Source organism: Antechinus flavipes, chromosome 3, assembly GCF_016432865.1.
Source record: "Antechinus flavipes isolate AdamAnt ecotype Samford, QLD, Australia chromosome 3, AdamAnt_v2, whole genome shotgun sequence".
Lineage (NCBI taxonomy): Eukaryota > Metazoa > Chordata > Mammalia > Dasyuromorphia > Dasyuridae > Antechinus > Antechinus flavipes.
The window spans coordinates 175,352,300-175,376,800 of NC_067400.1; the positions used below are offsets into that span (position 1 = coordinate 175,352,300).

The window sequence follows — 24,501 nt, forward strand, 5'->3', positions numbered from 1 at the left end:
AAGAAAAGTAGATTTAGAGGTCAGAATTCCAGGCTCTGCTAACCTGTTACCCTATATGATCTAGCTCACTGCCCTCCTGGAGTTCTGGTTTTATAAAATGATTAGATGATCTAATCTTCATTTGAGAAATTTTTAAATATACATTTGAGAAATTTTAGAAAATAATTTTCAAGCTTCAATTGATGATTTCATTTGCATTTCAAAATGCTTTTTGCATTCACATTAAAGAATTTACATAATATAGATTTTATAAGTAACTCCATATAAACTTTATGTAATACAATATAAACTTTTAAATACACTATAGATTTTTAGAAAAGGCTCCTATAGTAAGAATGTGAAAATTCAAGCACTTTTCATGCTTGCAGGGAATTATACAGTATTTTGCATATATGAACTCAACACTTCACATATGAGGAAAATATCAAACTACAATCAGCCCTAGTTTTTGCCTAAGCTTGTTAAACTTCAATTTTCAGTGTACTATTCCAAGTAAGCCCTTCACGCACCACTGGAGAAACTTCAAATATAATTATGTATCACTCCCCCCCCAAATGGTCAATTAGTGGTATTTAATGATCAGTTAATGTTTTCGCAATAATTTGTTAAGTAAGGTGACAGTAAACTTTTGAGCCTGAACAGCTGTTAACAAGCTATCCCCACCAGCTTTCATAGCTCTAACTTCAGGCAAGCTTGAGAGTTGGCTGAGCACCTGTGTATTTCCAAGTCACTGATTTCCATTTAAGACATAGAACAAGGGATAGGTTTTATATTTTGCAACTAAGACCTGGAGCTTGATAGAAGTGAAACCTTTATACACCTAGAATAAATCATTGACAGGGGAAACATTTCTCCAGGACAACACAAATAACCTTTCTGTGTTCAGACATGTTTTTTATGTGTGGGAATATGTACACCCACATATACATGAATACACAACCAAGTTAAAAGTCCTGTAAAGGACACAGCTACACCTCCAACTCCCGGTTTCTGTTCTAAATGAAGGCTCCTAAGGTGGACTGTGTCTTCTTGGTTACAGGCATTAACCAACATGTTTTTGTGGATTTGCAGAAAGAGGTTCAAACCCCAACACTTACCACTGTGTGTGGGTTCAAGTTCAAACTCATGAAGTGAAGAATGTGGGAAAAGATCACCACAATTCTTGAAACAAACAAGAAAAAAAGGGCAAGCCATGGAGATATGTTCTTTGCGGAAAAGCTATTTTAAAAAAGCCATCAAGGTAGAGAGTCACTTCCTCTGAAATGTGCCTCTGAGACATGCTGCTGGACCCATGAGCATACTTCATCATATTCCTGACACCCCAATTTGACTAATGTCACCTACCAGATTTGTTAACAAAAATGCTTGGATTATTGTCTCACCTTATAAGCAAAGGTCACCAAACAAATCACCACATTCTTTTGAAAAACTCATCAGAAAACATTATGTTAATGTTATAATAACAATATATAATAATTAATTAACTAATTAAAATATTAATATTTTTATTATAGCTTTTTACTTACAAGATATATGCATGGGTAATTTTTCAGCATTGACAATTGCAAAACCTTTTGTTCCAATTTTTCTCCTCTTTCCTCCCACCCCCTTCCCTAGATGGCAGGTAGACCAATATATGTTAAATAAAAACATCATTAATGTCTGGAACCTGCCCTCCTCCTCAAATTGTTTTAAAGTGCTCTTCACTGAGCCTAAAGTGAAGAAGATTTATCTTCCTAAATTCAAATCTGGTTTTAGGCAGGTGTGACCCTGGGCAAATCAGATAACTCTGTTTGCCTCAGTTTCCTCAACTGTAAATAGCTGGAGCAGGAAATGGCAAACCACTTCAGCATCTTTGCCAAGAAAATCCTGTGACTGAAAATGACTGAACAAGGAGAGGAAAAACTACAGGCATGGATTATAATCCAATTACAGGCTTGTTGTATCAGCAATGCCTTCCCAAGTCACTTCATCTTGGAGTTGTCATTGTCTTTATCTCTAAAGTTTCTTTGTGATCTTAAAATTAGACTATATATTATGATAGCCAGAGAGGAATATGGCTATCTAATGCTAAACAAATGATATTTATCAAATGATCAACCTGGAAAGGGGCCAATTAGTACAATCCCTTGTTTTACAGATGAGGGTGGGGAAGAACATGGAAATTAAATGAAGGGGCGTTTAGAAGGCTCAGTGGATAGAGTACCAGCCCTGAAGTCAGGAGGACCTGAGTTCAAATCCGGTTTTAGATAGTTAACACTTCCTAGCTGTGTGACCCTGAGCAAGTTGCTTAACCCCAATTGCCTCAGAAAAAGGGGGAAAAAAGAAGAAATTAAATGAAGACCATAATGGTAGTAATGAAGGAAAGGACCTGAATCCATGTACTCAAGTGCCACTGTAGTGAAGTTCCATTGTATATATTGTATGACCTCCGACTGAAGGATGGCCAATAAAGGGTGGGGATTCTATGGGTTTCTCATCAGGTGCTTGTTCAGAAATCTCATTTTTGAATGGAAAGCTGACAAATGGAAAAAGAATGGTTCGTTATGTAATACATAACTAACAAATCTGAAAAATAAGAGGCTGATTGCAGAAAGTTTCTATCTTTCTTCATCAAATTATGAACCCTAAGCATTATAAAAAATAAAGAGATGGTATTGCAGAATAGTGAATAAAGGATTGTTCTTGGAGCCAGGAAGGTCTATTTCAAATACTATTTCACTTAATTTCCCTAAGCCTCAGTTTCCATATTTGCAAATAATATAGGTAATAATATCTATAATACCTATTTCAAAAAGTTGTTTTGAAGTTCAAATGAAATATACATTCAATTCAATAAACATTTATTAAGTACTAAGGCTGAAAAGCACAGTGCTAATTCTTGGAGATACAAAAAGAGGCAAAAGACAATCCTTGATTTTGGGACGTTTAATGGGGGAGGCAACACGCAAACAAATAAGTACAAAAAGAAGCAAAAGACAGATCTTGCCCCCAAAGAGTTTACAATTTAATTAGGGGAAAAAGCACAGAAACAAATATAATAAGTTATATATAGGATAAATAAGAAATAATTGACAGAAGGAAGGCACTGGAACACAGAAACAAATATAACAAGTTATATACAGGATAAATAAGAAATAACTGACAAAAGGAAGGCACTGGAATTAAAAAGGGTAGGAAAAAGTTTCCTGTAGGAGGTACGATGTTAATCTAGACTTAAAGGACACCAGGGAGGTCAACATTTAGAAGGGAAAAAAGGAGAACATTACAGATATGGGGTACAGCCAGGGAGAAAAGGTTCTGCAAACTTTAAAGTGATATATATCTAAATGTCTACATGTCTATAAATTTGAGTTACAATAAAGATATATCAGTGGTGATTTTTTTAAATACTAGCTAACATCTTGCACAAAGAAAGTATTTAATAATTTATAGTATTAAGATCATTGATTTAGACATAGAAGGGACCTCAAAGTTCCTTTGTTAAACATATCTTTTACAGACAATAAAACTGAGGCCTGAAGAACTTGACTTATCCAAGATCATAATTAAATCCACAAACTCTGGCTATAAATCTAAACTCTCATCAAGAGAAAAAAAAAAAAAGAAACAATAATCAGCCCCATTCCCAGCTCTAAAGGTTAATCCTATTCACAAATATCATAAGGTTTAAAGAAGGAATAGCCTGGAGCAGTGGAACAAGCATAGGATTTAGAATTTTAAGCATCTCCTTTTCAAATCTTGGCTTTAACACTATGTCTAGGCAAGTCATTTCACTTTTCTGGGACTCAAGTTTCCCCACCTGTAAACTAAGAGGATTAATAGCCTCAATGACCTCTGAGATTCCTTTTCAGTCTTTAAACATATGATACTCAAGTCCATGGAAGGGAATTTGGGGTATGCTGCAATTTAGGGCACAGATATATTCCAGAAAAGATGTGGCTAAATTTCATTTCTGTAAATTGCATCATGTAAAGTTCATCAAGGAAGTTCTTTGACCAAAGGTATTTTATTTTTAGTCATATTGTTAAGTGAATAATTGCTTCCTAATGTCTTTTTTTTTCAAAACTAGATTTTTACAATGTTAATTACCTTAAAGTCAGATAGACATATGCCATATGGATCCCTATAATGCTGCCAAATTTAATTCCATTTTGCTCTACCCACCTACCATGCACTTCATAATATCCAAATATCTGATATGGTTTTCTAAAATAAACTTTTATTTTAAAAAATCAAAAAGTTCTTGGGCATGACAGGAGACAAAATAAAAGCTTGTTTTATACATTCCAAGACGAGTAGAGACGAGAATCAGCAACTGTTTGTCTGAGCACTGTGGGCAAGAAACATGGTTCCTCTCCCTTTCCTGGAATTCAGTGGTATGTACTCAAAATCTGCTCTTTTCTCCCTTCCCTCAATTTGGCACTACAAGCCATGAACTTTGGATCTACTGAGCTGTCAAAATGTGCCTCTCATACCAAAATTATTCTCATCAAATCATTGAAATGTTCACCAGCTCCTATGGAAACAGTATAATCTTGATATCAACATCTTTAAAAAAATTGCTTCATTTCTGAAATCGGAAACTTTGTTTTTTTCATTTCTCTTTGCTCCTCTAATTCAGGCACAGATCATTTCTGATAACAACAAACAGTCATATCTATAAGAAAGTATCCTCAAACCTCAGCTAAGGAACATCCAATTGAACAAAATTTCAAAAGAATGGTATATAGTCCCCGTGTTGGACTTAGTTGTTAATGGGAGTTAACCCAGATTTCACAAGAAAATGATATAACTTTACTTTTTGAATTATTCTGTAGTCACAACAAAGAAATACACAACAAGTAGAAGGAGTTAAGTATATCAAGGGTGAAGACAATAAAAATAATTAAATAGTTAACAATAATTCCCTTCAAACCAAAGATTATTATTTACTGAGTAAGGTATTAAACAATCTACAGAATAAAGAAAAGAATTTGGCCTTAAAGTAAAATTTGGATAACATCTGAGCTGGTGAAGAATACAATATATTCATCCTTGGTGAGAGGAGCCACATTAAGAGAAAATACCATTTAAAGGAAACAGAAATTATGTATAGAAGAATTGCACACATTTAACATATGTTGGATTATTTACCATCTAGAGAAGGAGATAGGGAGAAGGGAAAGAAAAAAAAATATTTGAAATACAAAATAAGGACATGAAAGCGCCTAATGCCATGTCCTAATTATTACTGTGAGGTAGTTAGCATTTAAAAAGATGGTGCTTATACATATTTATAATCTCATTCGATCTTCCCAACAGCTCTACAATAGTAGATGATATTATCCCCATCTAACAGATGAAATGAGGAGTACAGGATGAGAGAAGCTAATTGATGTAGTGGACACAGGGCCTTGAGTTAGGAAGATCTGAGCAGCAAATAGTAGTTTGTGATCTTGGGCAAGTATTTTTGCTTGCCTCAGTTTCCCTGCCTGTGAAATGGGGATAATAGCATCTACTTTTAATTTCAAGAATCAAATGAGATAATCACTGTAAAGGACTTAGCACAGTGCCTGTCATATAATAGATACTACGTAAATGATAGTGATGGTGATAAGAAGGAAGAGAAGGAGGAGGAGGAGTCATAGAACATGTCAAGAGTCATACAGCTAAAAAGCAAGAGTAGAACTCAGATTTCCTGATTTTAAATCCAGCACCTCATCTACCATGTCACCAAACTGCATTACTAACAAGCTATTTTTAATTATAGCTTCTTATTTGGTCCAGTTTCTATGATTTAATTGGGTTGGATACAGGAACTCTATCAATGAAGGTCTATCATTGTTCTGCAAATTAGTGTTGGAATGAAAGATTGACTTTCACACAGTTATGCTATGTGTAAAATAAGGAATTGAACCCCTGATGCTGGCTTTCTATCTGCTATACAAATGTTCCTTTCAGCAAAACTCAAATTAGCTTGTTCCTCCTGCCTAATTACTTAGTTAATTATTTAACTTAATTATTTCCTGAACTTGATGGCATCTTGATGCCTCTTGTCCTTCTTTAGGAAAGTGCACCTTGGTCATCTCGGTTTTGCAACAGATGGCATTTTGGTCACATACTTTCCAAAGTTCAGCTTTCCAGGCCCCCTTATTCTTTCTTTCTACCTACTTTCTAATGAAAACAAGACACACATTTTATAAATGTGCATCACAACATAGTATCTTCACCTTTTTTTTGTTGTTTGCTTTTTGTTTTCTTTCCCTTTTTTTCTTTTTGATCTGATTTTTCTTATTCAGCATGATAATTGTGGGAATATGTATAGAAGAATTGCACACGTTTAACATTTATTGAATTACTTGATGTCTAGGGGAGGGAGTAGGAGGAAGGGAGGGAGAAAAAATTTGGAACACAAGGTTTTATAAGAGTGAATGTTAAAAATGATCTTTGCATGTATTTTGAAAATAAAAAAGTTATTATTAAAAAATAAATTCAAAAAATAAAGCTCTCCAATAAGGAGAGAAAAAGAAATTCAAAATACCAAAAGAGCTAATAAATGATCATTTATATAGATTGTTTCTTCTCACCTCAGTTTTCTATATAAGGGAATCAATTAAAAGGCTCAATTAACTTGTGGTTATATACAGAATAGACTAAAACTAAGATTTCTTGATATATTTTGGGGTCTTCCCAAAACATCAACTTGCAATCCTATCATATCTCCCCCTATCTGCTATAGTAGCATTAACTAGTTAAAATATAATGAGAGCTCTGCAAATTTTAATGCACTATATGTATGTTTAGCCATCATCATTTTTGTAGGGATTCTTGTTTAAGGTAGAGGCTGAATTGGATGATGTCTCCAAGATCTTCTTCAAATGAGAGATTCTATAACTCCATAGTTCCTTATCTAGGGCTTAGAATCATCCCCATTCCCAACTTCCATTCACCCCTTCTTCTCATTCTCTCAAGTTTCTGTTTGTCTCTGTCTCTGTCTCTCTCTGCAGGTCGGTCTCTCTCTCTCTCTCTCTCTCTCTCTCTCTGTGTGTGTGTGTGTGTGTGTGTGTGTGTGTGTGTGTGTGTGTGTGTGTCTTTCTTGTCCCTTGAGTAGTTCTACATACAGATCAGATAAGTAGATTGTAAATCAATGCCATTCCCATTTGGCACTTGTTTTTGCCCTTCCAAATTGACATTAGGTCCAGGCCTAAATGGCAATTTAGTGCCCATTTGCTTCTTCTCTTCTTCCTAACACATTTTATAAATAAGTACATTTAACTGTTAACTTAGTCAGCATACATATCAAAATTAGAATGATGCAGCGAAGATTAACATGGCGTCTGCACAAGAATGACAATTAATTGTAAGAATTACTTTTCTTGTTTTCTCAATGAAGCAGAGAAGAGGTAGGAGGGAGATAAAATGATTCTTCATTTGCAAACAAGATATAATTAAAATAACAGTGCATTCAGATTTTTTGTGTTATTTATTTAGGTTAAAGAAACAAAGGCATTTTTGAACATTTCTTCTAATGGAGAATTTTAATAATATGCATCTTTGGTTAACTTTTTCATAATGATACAGAGTGAAAGAAAAGTAGTCAAACTGATGACCCTCAAATTAACGGAAATCTTGGTTTTTCTGGGGGTCATCTGGTTGGATTTAGATAACCATACTTCATAGTTTCCTTGGAGGTTATATCTGAATATTCACAAACGTTTCCAAGAATTCTAACTACCCAGGCCACATATTGACTCTTAAATTAATTGTCCTTTTCAAAGTGCTTCCATGGAAACTATAAAGATAATGCCAGCTAAAAGAAGCAGCAGAAGCCACAGAGATGCACAACTTTGGAAAGCAGTGTTACTGATATGATACCAACAAGAATAATATCTAGCATTTATATGGCACACGAAGGTTTTGGAGGGAGAGACTTGCAAATAGCTATTTTACTCATAGTCTTTGGGCAAATAATGCATTAAAGACAGAATCAGCAAAGAATATGAGATAAACATAAGAGCAAACTGTTTTCTGGGTAGAAAGACGCAGGCAGGACAATGAGGACCCCAGATTTGGAGCCATCAAGGAATTCTTAGAGATCATCTAGTTCAGTCTCCTCTTTTTTACGTGACCCAGAGATCAAAGAGATCAAAGTATCAAAGCTGAAATCTGAAGCCAAGATCTTGGACTCTAACATTCATCTAACATTCTTCCTATTTCACCACTCTTGCCTTCCCCTTCTAACAGCCTGCTGGGGCAGCTGGGTGATGTAGTGGATAGAGCATTGGGCTGGGAATCAACAAGATTCAGTCACGAGTTCAAATCCATCCTTAGGAATTTACTAGTTGTGTAGCAATACACGGGACAAGTCCCTTAATCCTGTTTGCCTCAGTTTCCTCATTGATAAAATGAACTGGAAAAGAAAATAGCCAATTATTCCAATATCTTTGTTAAAAAAAGATCCCAAATGGGTGCACAAAGAATCAGATATGACTGAAAAGGACTTAACAACAATAAGGACTTCTTTTCTTTTATAACAGATTTTTATTTTTCTAAATTCATGCAAAGAGTTTTCAACATTCACCTTTGCAAAATCCTGGATTCCTAATTTTTTTTCCTTTCCTTTTCCCTTCTTCTCCTAGACAGCAAGCATATATTAAAGTTAAACTGTGTGTATTGTGCCACTGTTCTTTTAATTGTCCTGCTTCAGTTTCCCTAACTGGTCCTGCCTCAGTTTCCCTAATTGGTCCTGCCTCAATCTCCTTACTTGAAAACCCCCCTGTCCCTCTTTGGTTCATGAAGACTGATATAACTCAAGGCTATTTGTTCTAAGGTTATAAATTATCAATGTGTAAACTCAGAAAGGGGGACTCCAGACTTTGTGTCTGCAGTCCAAAACTTTCTTAACTCCCAGTTGGTAAGAATTTAAGGCCTGGTTCCTACTTAGAGATTCCCTCTCATCTGAGTTTAGACTTCACCCCTCTGCCTTTGTTTAGCTACTGTGTATAAATATGTCATTGAGAACTCTCATTGGCTACTGGCTGCTGGCTGGATGCTGGATTCTTGGAGACGATAGTCTCATTCAGCCCTGGGATCAAACCATGGATCCATTTGGTCCCAGTAAATCTCTCCCTTTCAAATAAAATATTAAAAACTCTCTAGTCTCTATCTTGCCTTAGTTTTTCCGGTATTACATGTTAATTCTTCTAAATATATTTTCATATTCGACATGTTGTGCAAGAAAAATCAGATCAAAAGATGAAAAAAAACATACACAAAAAAAGAGAAAAAAAAAAAAAAACAAGCAAACACTACAACCCCCCCCCCCCAAAAAAAAGGTGAAAATACTATGCTTTGATCCAACTGAATTCCCATAGTTCTCTCTCTGGATGTGGATGACTCCCTCACAAGTCTATTGGAATTGCCTTGAATCAATTTATTGTTGAAAAGAACCATGTTCATCACAGTTAATTGTCACATAATCTTGTTGTTGCTGTGTATAATGTTCTTCTGGTTCTGTTCACTTCACTTAAAGCATCAGTTCATGTAAGTCTTTCCAGGCTTTTCTGAAATCAGCTTACTTATCATTTCTTATAGAACAATAATATTCCATTAACTTCATATACCATAATTGATGAGCATCTACACAATTTCCAATTCTTTGCTACTACAAAAAGAAGTGTAACTTATGTTTATACTTCTCTTCTGAATCCTTTAAAGGTCCAAACTTTTCCCACTTTTAAATTGTGAAGCAATTTTTAAAAATCCACTTTGGTAGAAGATCTAGAACAGAGATCTGACTTAGGAGAAATCATTACCAATAAAATAAATAAATAGATGAACAAACAACAAATAAATAACTCTTACAATTATCCCCATCTTCTGTGATACTTCCACAATTACTTTCATAATATGATCAAATGACATAATATTTGTAAAAGTGGCCAGACCCTGGCACGTGGTTAGCATTAAATAAATGCTTGTTCTTTTTTCTCCTTTTTCTAACATTTAGCTCCTTAGTGTGCAAAATGGTGATGTAGACAGAGTCCAGGACTTGAAGTTGGGAAGACTTGAGTTTGAATCTTATCTCAGATAGTCCCTACCTGTATGACTCTAGACAAATCACTTAATTATTCCATGCCTTGTTTCCTCATCCGTAAAATAGGAATTATAATAATGACTTAAATGTAAAGTGCTGTGAAAATCTTTAAGTACTATATAAATGATAACTATAAATATCATATTATTAATTATCCTACTGAACATAGACTCATAAAATAGAAGGAAAGTATTTTTGAATTGGATAATTAAATTTAAATCAATTAAATTGAAGTGGATAATTGAAATTCTCAATGAAGGTGTTATCAGGAATGTAGCACAAAAACATTAGTAGGATCAGATGGGGACAAATATTTCCATAATCCAGGTTACTATTTATGTGGGATGCTGTGGAGAGCACTAGACTTGGAATCCTTGGGTTAGAATTTAGTTGGCACTAATTATTTTGCTCCTCTGAGTCCCATTCTATTAAATGGGAATAACAAGACCTGTACTACCTGTCTTACAGAGTTATTGTGAGGCTCAAGCATCATCATGCATGCAAGTGCAAGTGATTTGGGGTTTTTTTTTGGCATGCTCTGTTTATTCCATACTTAAGCAATCCACGAAATCATCATAAGCCTCATAAGTCAAGGATCCTCCACTGTGATCTTATTCTATATTTCTTTTGTGCAACATGTCACTTAACTACTAGTCACTAGTTAAACACCTATTTTGTAATAATGGGCCCTTAGGACACTGTCATATAGCCACTGAAAAAACTAGTCAGAGGATATGTTTTTTTAAAAATGCTATTTGACAGTCTAAATGAAAAACTCAACATTGAAATTTGCTCTCTGGTCCTTCTAGGGCCCTTATAATTTCAATCATTCTTAGAAGATCATAGTTTTTTAAGTTTTTTAACTTTTCAAATGTTACTTTTGCCCCCATATAGTTTATTAATTTTCAAAAAATTATCCCTTTAGAGATAATAATTTGAATTTCTCTTACTAACACACTCCTGGATCAGATAATCCTTCATGAGGTTCCCTTTCTTTAAATATTAGTTTCTCCTGCATGACTATTTTTTAATTTTTTCCCCAAACTCCTTCAAGAGATATTAATACTTATCATAAGAACCTGAGGAATTCTGGGTAGTCTGCTCAACTCCCAGGCACATATCTGGAGTCAACTAAGTTTCACAGAATTATAGATTTACATTTGAAGGAGGCTTCAAAGGCCAATGATTTCAGCTGTTTCATTTTACTAATCAGGAAATTAAGGCACTGAGAAATTAAGTGACTTGCCCAGGGTCACATGCATCTAGTAAATTAGCTTATACAGGATCTGAACAGGTCTTCCTGATTTCAAGTCTAGTATTCTGCCCATTGCTCTAAACTATCTTTCCATAACTACTACCATAGAAATGACTCCTCTGAGAATGGGCCAAGCCCACATTACAAATGTAATGGAATATTATTGTAACTTAGGAAATAAATATTAACAATTCTGAAACTAGAATGCATTAATCTAGGAAAAAGTTAAGGAGAATCAGGAGAACAATTTACTTGAATATGATAGAGTAAATAAAAACAATCTTACAAGGAAGCCAATTTCTGACTCATTGTAATGACCACTCTACTCTAGAGAATAAATGATAAATGTAATAGATGAGATTTCTGTAGCATTTGAAAGTTTATAGGGTAATTTACATACATTATCTCACTTGATCTTCCTGACAACACTGGGAGGTAGGTGATATTACTATTCCCATTCTATAACTGAAGAAGCAGTCTCAAGCAGGTTCAATTATTTCCCCAGCATGATATTGGTGATAATGGTCCCCAGGTCTTCCTGACATTATTTACTATAATATGCTACCTCTGGCTCTACAGCTGCCAGACTGACATTTCTAAAATACAGATCTGGGGAGGTCTCAGTTTCCTCATTTGTTAAATAAGTGGGGGAAAACTGTTTTTTGAAGTTGCTTCCAATGACTTTTTTTTATCATTACCTGTTATCCTTAGGATAAAATACAAACTCTTCCTTTGACATTTACAATCAATTACATTATAACTCTAGCCTATCCTCCTAGGTTGATTACTGCTTATTATACACTATAAATTCAAGCCCAAATGACCTGTTTGCTGGCCTCCTACATAAAAGTCTCTCTTATCTCCAAACTTTTGCCAAGGCCCTCCCAGATACTTGGAATTCCTTCTTTCCTCACTTCTACCTTTCAGAATCTCTTAACTCCCTTCAAGGTTCAGTCTAGGGAGCATATCTCCATTATTGGTGTTATTCAATCAATTTTAATCCCTTCTAATTCTTCATTTGAGATGTTCTTAGCAAAGACAATGGTTTGCCACTTCCTTTTCCAGTTCACTTTACAGATGAGGAAACTGAGACAAACAGGGTTAAGTGACTTGCCCAGAGTCACATAGTTAATAAATGTCAAAGGCTAATTTGAACTCAGGAAGATGAACCTTCCTGACTCCAGGCCTGGCACTCTAAACACTATACTGCCCAGTTGTTACTAGATAAATTCTTACTTCCAGTTTTACTAGTTACTTTTGTAAATTATACTTTGTATATGTAAAGTATGTGCTTTTGTATATATTCATATATATGTATATATGTGTATGTACACACACACACACACACACACACACACACATGCTACTTTGTATTTACTTATTTATGAGAGCTGGAAAGTTTACTTGCTTTATATTTTTTTAGACTTTGTATCATTACTCTGATGCCCCTACATAGAAGGGATTTTAAAATGTTTATTTCATTAAATGTTTTTCCTCCTCTTGGTTTAGAAAAGAAGAGAAAGAAACCTATGGATGCAACAGATTGTCAGGAATAACAGTCTTATGAGCTCCTTGGAGGCATTTCATTAGTGTTCAGTACATAGTCTGCTTGGCACATAGTAAATGCTGAATAAGTGCTTACTGACTTACAGTTGGTTATTTTATTTAATTGTTGGGCTTTTTTTCTTCTATGATACAAGGGAGAGTTCATTGAGAGGAGATACACAGGGAAAGGAATGTGGTATACAAACAAAAAGCAGGAATAAGCCTTTTTTTAAATAAACCTCTACAAAGATGGGAAGAGTATATAAGTTATTCAGTGGAAGAATACTGAATCAGAAAGTTATTAGAAGTAAGCTGTTGGTAAAGGATAAAGATCAGAATGAAACATATCTGAATCTGAGAGATTAAAAAAAAATCTCAGTTATAAGACTAATAACAATGGCAACTCAAGGGGTAGGCTGGGTTCCTGCCAAATTCAGTTGGAACAGTTGAATAAACAACCTTTCACAGCCTAAGCTTAAGATACAGGAGTAAATATTTAGCACAAACAAGGAACAGAAAAGGCCAGTAAAGAAGCATTTGACTAAATCTATGTGTGAAATTACTCACCAGCCTCTTTCAGAACACTATCTAGGCACACTCTAATTTCATTGTATAAATGAAGATTTTAAAAAAATATAGTATTTTATTTTTCCAACTACATGTAAAGATAGTTTTCAACATTCATTTTTGTAAAACTTTGTGTTTCCCTCCCTCCCTTACCTCCCTCACCCCAAGATAGCAAGCAATCTGATATAGGTGAAACTCTCTTGTTATGTTGTGCAAGAAAAAATCAGATCAAAAGGGAAAAAGACACAAGCAAGAAAGAAAAACAAGCAAAGGTGAAAATACTATGCTTCAATCCACATTCAGGCTCCCTAGTTCCCTCTCTGTATATGGATGACATTTTCCCTCTCAAGTCTATTGGAATGGCCTCAAATCACAGCATTGTTGAAAAGAGCCAAGTCCATCACAGCTGATCATCACATAATCTTATTACTGTGTACAATGTTCTCTTGGTTCTGCTCAAGAAATGGAGCCCAGGCCAAAGGAAAAGTCCCATAATTACATTGCAATGGACTCCAAGGAGATAAGTTAGGCTAAATCAGTACATCTTGCCTCCTACCTTTGCCCCATTCCTTAAGACACACTTATTCACAGAAGATTTCATACAACCTGCATTTATAATTTCTTGTTTCTCCCATGATTCCACATCACTGATACTTGAAAATTGGGTTCTAAGGCTTCCCTTCACTGCAGAGGGCATCACTGGAAATCCAGAGCCAAAGCAAAATAAAGAATAGAACATTTATGGAATTAAACACCTGCTATGTGTCAGATACTGTGCTATGTACTTTACAAATATCTCATTTTATCTTCATGAGAATTCTGGGAAGTAGGTGTTACTACTATTGCCATTTCATGGTGGAGGAAACTGAGGATAATTGAGGGACCTGCCCAAGGTTACACAATAAGTTAAGTTTCTGAGCATGGATTTGAACAAAACTCTACTTGACTCCAGGACCAGCCCTCCAATTACTTAGCATATTCTTCTGCTTTTATGTTTTATACCTGGGAGAAAAAAAATAGCTACTCTTTTTTTTTTAATTTTAATAATTTTTTATTGACAGAACCCATGCCAGGGTAATTTTTTACAACATTATCCCTTGCATTCACTTCTGTTCCGATTTTTCCCCTCCCTCCCTCCACCCCCTCCCCCAGATGGCAAGCAGTCCTTTACATGTTGAATAGGTTACAGTATATCCTAGATACAATATATGTGTGCAGAGCCGTACAGTTTTCTTGTTGCACAGGGAGAATTGAATTCAGAAGGTATAAATAACCCGGGAAGAAAAACAAAAATGCAAGCAGTTTATATTCATTTCCCAGTGTTCTTTCTTTGGGTGTAGCTGCTTCTGTCCATCTTTGATCAATTAAAGCTCTCTTTATCAAAGAGATCCACTTCCATCAAAATACATCCTCAAACAGTATCGTTGTTGAGGTATATAATGATCTCCTGGTTCTGCTCATTTCACTCAGCATCAGTTCATGTAAGTCTCGCCAGTCCTCTCTGTATTCATCCTGCTGGTCATTCCTTATAGAACAATAATATTCCATAACATTCATATACCACAATTTATTCAACCATTCTCCAATTGATGGGCATCCTTTCATTTTCCAGCTTCTAGCCACTACAAACAGGGCTGCCACAAATATTTTGGCACATAAGATCCCTTTCCCTTCTTTAGTATCTCTTTGGGGTATAAGCCCAGTAGTAACACTGCTGGATCAAAGGGTATGCACAGTTTGATAACTTTTTGAGCATAGTTCCAAATTGCTCTCCAGAATGGCTGGATGTGTTCACAATTCCACCAACAATGTATCAGTGTCCCTGTTTTCCCACATCCCCTCCAACATTCCACATTATCTTTCCCTCCCACTCTAGCCAATCTGACAGGTGTGTAGTGGTATCTCAGAGTTGCCTTAATTTGCATTTCTCTGTTTAATAATGATTTGGAGCATAAAAAATAGCTACTCTTAAAAGATTCATTCCTAATTTTTAAAGTATGGATTTACCTTTGACCATTTCTTTTGCCCTTCAACTTCAAATACAAGCACAGATTTTCAAATTAATTCTAAGCTGTTGATTTAATAGGTAGATAGGTCAGAAATCAGGCTACCAGATGTTCTTTTTATTAAATTGCCATGTAGTGCAATGGAATGAGAGCTGGCCAGAAGATCTAAGATAAAATTCCTTCTGCAATACTTCCTCCCTATAGAGCCATGAGCAATTCACCTGGTTTTTTCTTCTGTAAAATGACGCTATCTTTCCACACCCCTTGCATCTCTACAACTATGATGCTCTGATTCTATTGTTCAGTTGTTTCAGTTGAGTCCGACTCTTTGTGGCCCCATTTGAGGTTTTCTTGGCAAAGATTCTGCAATGATTTGCCATTTTCTTTTCCAGCTCATTTTACAGATGAGGAAACTGAGGCAAACAGGATGAAGTGACATGCCCAGGATCACAAAGCTCGTAAGCATCTGAGACCAGATTTGAACTCAGGAAGATGAGAATTCCTGATTCCAAGTCTATTGCTCCATCCACTGTGCCATCTAGTTGCCCTCTGATTCTAAATACCCTCAATGTAGGCGGGAATCAGATGCCAGAAGTCTTGGCTTTAATTTACTGTACTGTTATCATGACTACTTACCAACAGAAAATATGGGGTCAAGAGAACAGCAATTTTAGTTCTGTTTTTTTGCCTGGATTGAAAACAAGGGAACTATTTAGTGGCATTTGTTAGGATCCTGGTTTTGCAGCTAAGTTCTCTCCCCCCACCCCAGCCCAAACCCCAAATCTAAGTAATTCTTGTTTAAATATGCTTCAGTACAGCTACCAGATGGTAGCATCCCAGGCACGAAACCAGCCCAGAACCAACAGGCTCCATTTGGCAGGCTGAGAAGAAAAGTCCCCAAATTCCAGAATGTTAAAACATTCATCTAACACTCCATTGCAATATTGCTCAAATGGGACTAAGTTGAGCAATGTAACTGACTGGATGGGAGGAAAAAAAAGTGGGTCTTTAGAGATGAGTATCTTTTCTGTTAGTCTGACCATCTAAAGAGAATATTGTATAAAGATGTACTTCATGAAAGATGCGTTTCAAGAGATAATACAAAAAAGCATAGACAGTGAAAGCTTTTTATCAAAGAGGACAGCTAGGTTGATCAATGGATAGAGTACTGGGCCTGGAGTTAGGAAAATTCCTCTTCCTGACTTCAAATCTAGCTTCAGACACTTACTAGCTATGGGATCCTGGATAAGTCATTTATCCCAATTTGCCTCAATTTTCTCAATCTGTAAAATGAGAAGGAAAACTATGAATCACTCCATTATCTTAATCTAACAAAAAGTCAGATACAACTAAACAACAAAAACAGAAGAAAAACAATCAGCTTTCAATATCCATGTCAATGTTTCTATGAGTATAGAAGATTTTAAAGGGAAACAAACATTTATTGTCTCCTATGAATCAGGTACTGTGTTGAGTGCTTTACAAATATTATTTTTTTCCCCCTCACAACCATCTGGAAGATAAGTGCTATTATAATCCCCATTTTATAGTTGAAGAAAATAAGGCAGACAGAGCTAATATTGTTAAATGAGTTGCCCAGGATCACACAGTTATCACATGCCGAAGGCTGGATTTGAACTTGAGTTTTCCTTATTCCAAGCAGCAGTTCACTAGCCACTTTACCATCACCTCATAAATAAAATAAAAATGCAAGATTACCTCCCAAATATCAAATCTTCCCCAAATACCTACTGACAGGAATATTCTTATTTTGTTTTATTATTTTGGCGAGACAATTGAGGGTCATTAAGTGTATGAAGCCATATTTGAACTCAGGTTCTCCTTTCTCCAGGGCTGCTGCTCTATCCACTGTATTATCTAGCTGCCCCAAAATTCTTATTAAGAAGATAAAGTTATGACTCATTGTAGTCAAGTAAGAGGTATACATGATTACCACCCCCACCAATTTTCTTCCTCCCAAAATATCACAGTTCCTAAGCAAAATTCTGAAGTAGGTAAGATTTTGCTTTCTGTTTCTAGACTTGCTCCAGGTCCCTTCCATCCTCTGCTCTCTTTTTCTTTCTGTCTTGGACCTGACACTTTCATGATAACTACCCTAACGGCCCAGGACACTGTACCAATATTACAATCCATCCCTTCAAAGATTATATGTCCGATTCAGTTCCTTCCGCTGTGTTAAGTAACTACCGGACTGGTTTGATAAACTAATCTTCACTAAGGTGGAAATGGCTTATACTATTCCTGGATAACTCTCAAGGTTTATTAATTTAAATCAAAGAAGTAATAAAGGAATTTTACCCACTGGGAATGATAAAAGACCTGGGTACTTTCCATGATAGAATCATGTAAGTATGCCTATTCAATGGATATTTGTGCATGAATTCATTCAGGAATTAACTGTGAACCTAATTCAAAAGAAACTTGCATTCAGTACTAGAAAAGAATTAACCAAAACCCAGATAATTAATTTAGTGAACCATCTATCTAATAGCCCTCTCTGTTCTCCTTGATAAAAGTTCTAAGGAAGTTATCATAAAAAAAATTATTACAAACAATCTATGTTCTTAATTATTTGCTTCAAAATTATATCTTCTTTATTATTCTAAGTTTCACCATATATGTAGAATATAATCTTTGAACAGCTTATAATCATCATTAATTGCTTACATGAATAAGTGGTAAAATATCACCCAAGTGGTTCCCAATCCAACTATAATTGCTGGGTAATTAGTTTTTTGTATGTTGAATGGTATTAGGAAGGAGAAAGTATTTGATCACTGATAGAAAAATCCCAAATCACCTTTTTTTTTGTCTGAAGTATTTGGATTTGTAATTTGATGAGCATTTAATGTGTTTGTATAATTGAAATAAATGTTTATGTTGCCTAGTCTTCACAAATCAGCCTGTCCAGACCTAAGAAATTAGACCTTTTCCAGACCTCCTCCTATAGTAGTGTGGTATGTCCTCACTTGGCATTTTGTTACCTTTTATTATTATTCATTTTATTATTATTCACCTCTCCACTCGGGCTGAAAAATTCATAAGGAGTTTCTTAGACTTCTTTGTGTGTGTCTTACACACACAATAGGGAGAAGTTTAGATAATGATGATGATAATAATTACTAGGATTTATAGAGTAACTATTGTATCCTGGGTGCTACGCACTTTACAAATATTACATTTCATACTCACAATAACTCTGGGAGGAAGTGCTATAATTATCCCCATTTTACAGTCGACGAAATTGAGGTAAGCAGAAATTAAGTTATTTGCCCAAGTTCATAGCTATTAAGTGTCTAAGGAAGGATTTGACCCCAGGTCTTACTAACTTTTTAACTTTCAGGTTTTATCTATTCTGCTTCCTAAGAGGTAGAGAAAACAGTAGGGGAAGGCATGGAGGAAGAATAAGAAGAAAAGGTGGAGGGCAGGGCCAGCATGGAAATAACAGCTATCTTCAAGTATTTGAAGGGCTGTGGTAGTAAAGAGTATTAATAAGAGAACTAGACATGGGATGCTTGACCCCAGGTGAGAAGTAGAAGCAATTTTTTAAATAAAGTAAATAGCATATGTTTCACATGATTGCATAAGTATAATCTTTATCAAATGGCTTACTGTCTTAGGGAGGGAGGCAGGGAAGGAATAAGGGATAAAATTGATAAATCAAAATTGAAAAAAAAAGATGCTAAAAGTTAATATTAACTAGAAAATTTTTGAAAGCAGATTTTGATATGAGGTGATTCAAGGTAATCCCAATAGAGCTGTGATAGAAAGAACCATTCACATCCAGAGAGAGAGAACTATGGAGACTGAATGTAGCTCTAATTATAGTAATTTTTCACATTTTTTTGGTGGTGGGATTTTCTTGATTTTTTTTTCCTTTCTCATGTATTTTTTCCCCCGTTTGAACTAATTTTTCTTGCACAGAATGACAAATATAGATATATGTTTAGAAGAATTGCACATTTTTAACATATATTGGATTATTTGCTATCTAGGAGAGGGGGAAGGAAGAGGAAGGGAGAAAAATTTGGAACACAAGGTTTTGCAAGGGTGAATGTTGAAAACGATCTTTGCATGTATTTGGAAAAATAAAAAGCTATCATAAAAATGGGGAAAAAAGAAAGCAGATGTTGAGCAAATAATATGCAAGGAAAACAAACCCACTTTATTGACCATGATGAGAAAGCAGATATTAAAATATATACCCTATAGGCTTACTCATCAAGAGTACCACGATATCAAACATACAGTTCATAGGTCACACAAGGCCCTAAGTAAGGCTTTAACCAGAATAAATTGAAGTTCCTATCTTATTTTAATGAGTTGGTGAATAAATATATACACATACATACATGTATATATAAACATGTGTTTCTGAGTCAACATGTGGCCTTCAGGGAGTCTTATAGTTTAATGGCCTCCATTTCCCTTTGAATTTGATGCCATTGACCTTCCTTCATTGAAATCAGGTTGAAAAAAATCATATATCCTGTACACAAATAACTGATTTATAATACAATGAACTATGGAAACACTGATTCTGAAACATAATTTTAATATTTGATCATTTAGAAGTAAACTCAATGGATGTTTGCTGGTTGTATGATCTTAAATAAATCAGTTTATCCGAATGGGACTCAGTCTGCCCATCAATAAGATGAAGGAAGGGATTGAAATAGATGAGCTTGGTGGTCCTTTCCAATGACTTTGGTATCTTATAAATGTCTAAAAAATATATCATCCTGTACCTCATAATGATGCTAATGATCCATAAAAGTAGAGAGTGGAAAGGAGGGAAAAAAAGAGGAGGAAAAGGGAGAAAAAGAAGTTCCCAAACTAGAGATTAAAAACTAATTTTTTTGGCTAATTGAAAACAGATAATACTAAAAGTTCTTCAATATTATTGGAAACACTGCCCTCTAGTGACTACCGTTGTTATATCTGCAGTATTTTTTCAGGAAATTAAATTACTTAAGGGGTGCCACAGTATTTTAATTGGTTCCATTTTTGTTTTAAATTTAGACTCTAAGTACTCTAAACTATTCCAAATGGTTGGTGATATTTTTTTACATTCTCTCTATATAATAGAGAAAAAGAACGGATTCTGGAGTTGGAGGATCTAGTTTTACATCCGGACTCTACTATAATTGTTGTTCAATCATGTCCCATTTGGGGTTTTCTTGACAAAGATATTGGAATGTCTTGCTATTTTCTTCCTCAGCTTATTTTACAAATGTGGAACTGAGGTAAACGGGATTAAATGACTTGTCCAGGGTCACACAATAAGTAACTGTTTAAGGCTGGATCTGAATTCAGGTCTTCTCGACTCCAGTTAGGTACTGATTAACATGAAGAATAAATTCCCTGAAGTGGTTGCATGTAATCTAATTGACATTATATGAAGTTATAATTATGTACCATGCGACCCTGACCAAGTTCCCCTTTCTGAGTCTATTTTCTCTTCCATAAAATGGAAAGATTGGACTTAAGATTCTGGAGTCCAACCTTTCCAACTCATAATCAGTGGTCCTGTAACATCCCAATACCCAACTGTTACCACCATGCACACATAACCATATCAAAATGGTCAATGAATAGAAAATCTCTTTTGGACTTGGCTCTTTTCAACAATGAGAAGATTGAAGGCAATTCCAATAGATTTGGAATGGAAAATGCTATTTGTATCCAGAGAGAGAAATATGGAGATCTAGATCAAGGCATAGTATTTTCACCTTTCTGTTGTTATTTATTTATATTTTTTCCTTTCCATGTTTTTTTTTCCCCTTTGATCTGATTTTTCTTGCACAGCCTGACAAATATAGAAATAGGTTTAGAAGAATTACACATGTTTGACCTATATTGGACTGCTTGCTGTCTTGGGGAAGGGGGAAGAGAGGGAGAAAATCTGAAACGCAAGGTTTTGCAAAGGTGAATGTTGAAAAATATCTTGCATGTAGTTGGAAAAATAAAATACTATAAACTAGGAAAAAAAAGAAAATCTAAATCTTACCAAAACTAAACCAAGGTGAATTAAGCTAAAAGAGATTATTTTAATTCTATAGGGATCATTTTAGATTTTATTTTCTTCATGTTTTCATATTTAAGTCATAGTTAGTCACCAAATTACTCTAAAACTCTCATTCACCTCCCCATTACTTCACCCTAGACTCTCTCTCCACTTTGTTGTAATTCAGTATCACCACACCCCAAGTGGCTTCCCCCTTCTATCATACTACCCCAACTAACTGGTGGAAGTTTCTCAATTTCCCTAAATTTACTTCTGTGAAATGTAATATCCTTTTGTTTCTTGGTTCAACCACATAACAGATTAAAACTGAGGCCATGTAGTACAGTGGAAAGAATGGTACATTTGGAGTCAGAGAATCTGAATTCACTTATCTGGGCCTAGTTTTCTCATCTGTAAAATGAAAAGGTTGGACTAAATTAAGGTCCCTTCAAACTTTAGAACAATTATCCTATGTTTTTATTATACAAATGCTAGACAAGGTTGTTAAAGCAGACAGAGGTCCATATTTCAACATCCACATTCTCTTGGTTATTCTGAATTTTTTGAAACAAATATTTGTGGATCCTGTGTATAACTCCTCCAAGACACAAACTTATGGACTGTCAAATGGTAGGATGAAAGAAGCCAGTTTTTTAAAGGATGCTTGACTAGACTGTTTTTATTGTCAGTAAAATTCACAAAAAAGCAAAACATTAAGACAGTTTGAGGGAGGTTGGTTACTCGCAACCTGGTTTACCAGGAACTTGAACTAAGCCTTAAAGGAATTAGAACTCAGTTTCTCTGATTCCAAATACAATCCTCTTTCCACTCTGCCAAGTTTTCTCCCTATTAATGTCCCTTTTGGGATATCATTTGAAAAGGAGCCCTTCTGGTGTGATTGAAGAAGAGGATGTTAAAATGTTCCATTAGCCATTCTTAGTCATAGTCATCTGGCACTTCAGTTAATTATAACTGAAGGAAAGAAAGCATGTAGTTAGGAGTCAAATTCCTACCCAAAGTGAAACTGCAGAAATAAGTTCAAGGCACTCACTTTAAAACTAATTTTGAAGTAAATACACATTTAAACTGCTCTTTACCAATTTATTATAGATATTATTTAAAAACAAATCCATTTAATTTTTCCCCTTAAAAATTCAAAATCATTAACAATCCATTAGGAATGAAAAAACAATAAAGAATAATTCAAATATATAATAGACAGAGTAATCTTTGGCAGACAGGGATAGGAAACTTAAGAAAATTAAATAATGAGTCAAAAACCACAAAAGTAAATTCAATACCACCCAAATAAAATTTAAAATAAAGTGAGGGTTTTTTTGGTTGTTTTAAATGAAATCTCTTCTCTCTCTCTCTTCTCTTCTCTCCTCTCTCTCTCTCTCCCCTTCTCTCTCTCTCTCTCTCTCTCTCTCTCTCTCTCTCTCTCTCTCTCTCTCTCTTTCTCTCTCTCTCTCTCTCTCCTTTTCTCCCTTCCTTACTCCTTTCCTCCTTCCCTCTCCCTCTCTTCTTCCTTTCCTGTCTCTCTCTCTTTCTCTCCCTCCCTCCTTTCTCCCTTTCTCCCCCACTCTTATTATTTTAATGGTAATAGGGAACTCCCAATGAGAAAATCCTCCTCTATGAATGCAGATCAGCACCTGTTCGGAAACTTATATTCTCAGAAACAAGAGAAAGAAATATATAATACTCAATTCAATTGTTCAAGAAAAATAGAAATAAAACTTTAATATATAAGTATAATAAATGCTATATTCTCATTCTTAATTGTGGGTAATGATACAAAAGATGAAAGGAAAAGAAAAAGGGATAATGAAGGTGGGAGAGAATACAGGAGGACTTTATAGGGGAAATAAAAGAAAAAAAGGAACACAAATTCATCTCATCTTTAGTTCCTAAGGATTCAGTTATCACCTCTATGCAGATGACTTCCAGATCTTTAAATCCAGTCCTACTCAGAGCTCTAGTTCAATATCACCAACTACCTTTTAAAAATTCTGACCTATCTATATCTGTCTGTCTGTCTCTCTCTCTCTATCTATCTATATCAATCACCAACTGCAGATATATTTCAAGCTCAACTTATATAAAACTCATTATCAGTCCTCCTCAGAGCCATCACCTTTATTTCTCCATTTCTAGTTTCATCACCCTCCATCAACCTCAACCTATTTTATAACTTGCAGTCATTCTCCACACTTTACTCTCCATTATTCTCTATATCTAAGTTACCAAGGCTTGTTGATACAGCTTTTACAATACCTCTTGGATCTGTCTTCTCTCCACTTGTACTATCACTGCAACTCTTGTTCAGACTCTATTTTTCAACCAGATTACTGCAACAGTCTCAAAATAGGTCTCCCTGTTTCATGTTTCTTCCCTCTTCCATTCATTCTCCACTGAAGTCCTAAATTAAGATTCCTAAAGCAAAGGATCCATTGATCAAGAAACTAGGATAAAATACAAACTTACCTGTTTGGCATTTAGAGCCCTTCAGATCATGACTGAACATGATTCTTCTTCACATATTCTGTGAAGCCAACTGGATTACTTTCTGTTCATTATATACAATATTCTGTCTCTTGGCTTTGTGCCCTATGCCTTATTTCAGGAATACATTCTCTCCTCATCTTGAACCCTTAAAATCTCTAGTTTCATAGATCAGTCCTGTTACCACTCTACAGCTAGGATAAAATACAAACTCCTGTTTAGCATTTAATGCTTTTTACAACCAGACTCTTACTTCATTTGATACATTATTCCTAATCTCCAGTTAAACTGGCTTTCTTGTTGCTCCTCACAAACCATATTCAATCTTCTAAACTCTGTGCATTGGAATAGGCAGACCCTAAATGCATTTCCACTCAGTTTCCAATTCCTTGCCACTACAAAAAGGGCTGCTACAAACATTTTTGCACATATGACTCCGGTAGAGAAATTGCTGGATCAAAGGGTATATATACGGTTTGATAGCCCTTGGAGCACAGTTATTGGAATAATTTAGATGTGG

The 24,501-nt window shown here is 35.1% G+C and overlaps 1 protein-coding gene and 1 non-coding gene across 3 annotated transcripts in view; one reads left to right on the forward strand and one right to left on the reverse strand.

The window, feature by feature from the left end:
- The window catches only part of LIMS1 (LIM zinc finger domain containing 1), a 210,761-nt gene that overhangs the window by 89,446 nt on the left and 96,814 nt on the right, over positions 1-24,501 (reverse strand). The gene's annotated exons all lie outside the window — the stretch shown is intronic.
- LOC127558460 (U6 spliceosomal RNA) lies at positions 7,260-7,364 on the forward strand. Its single transcript, XR_007952847.1, has one exon. It is a non-coding gene; the product is annotated as a U6 spliceosomal RNA (small nuclear RNA).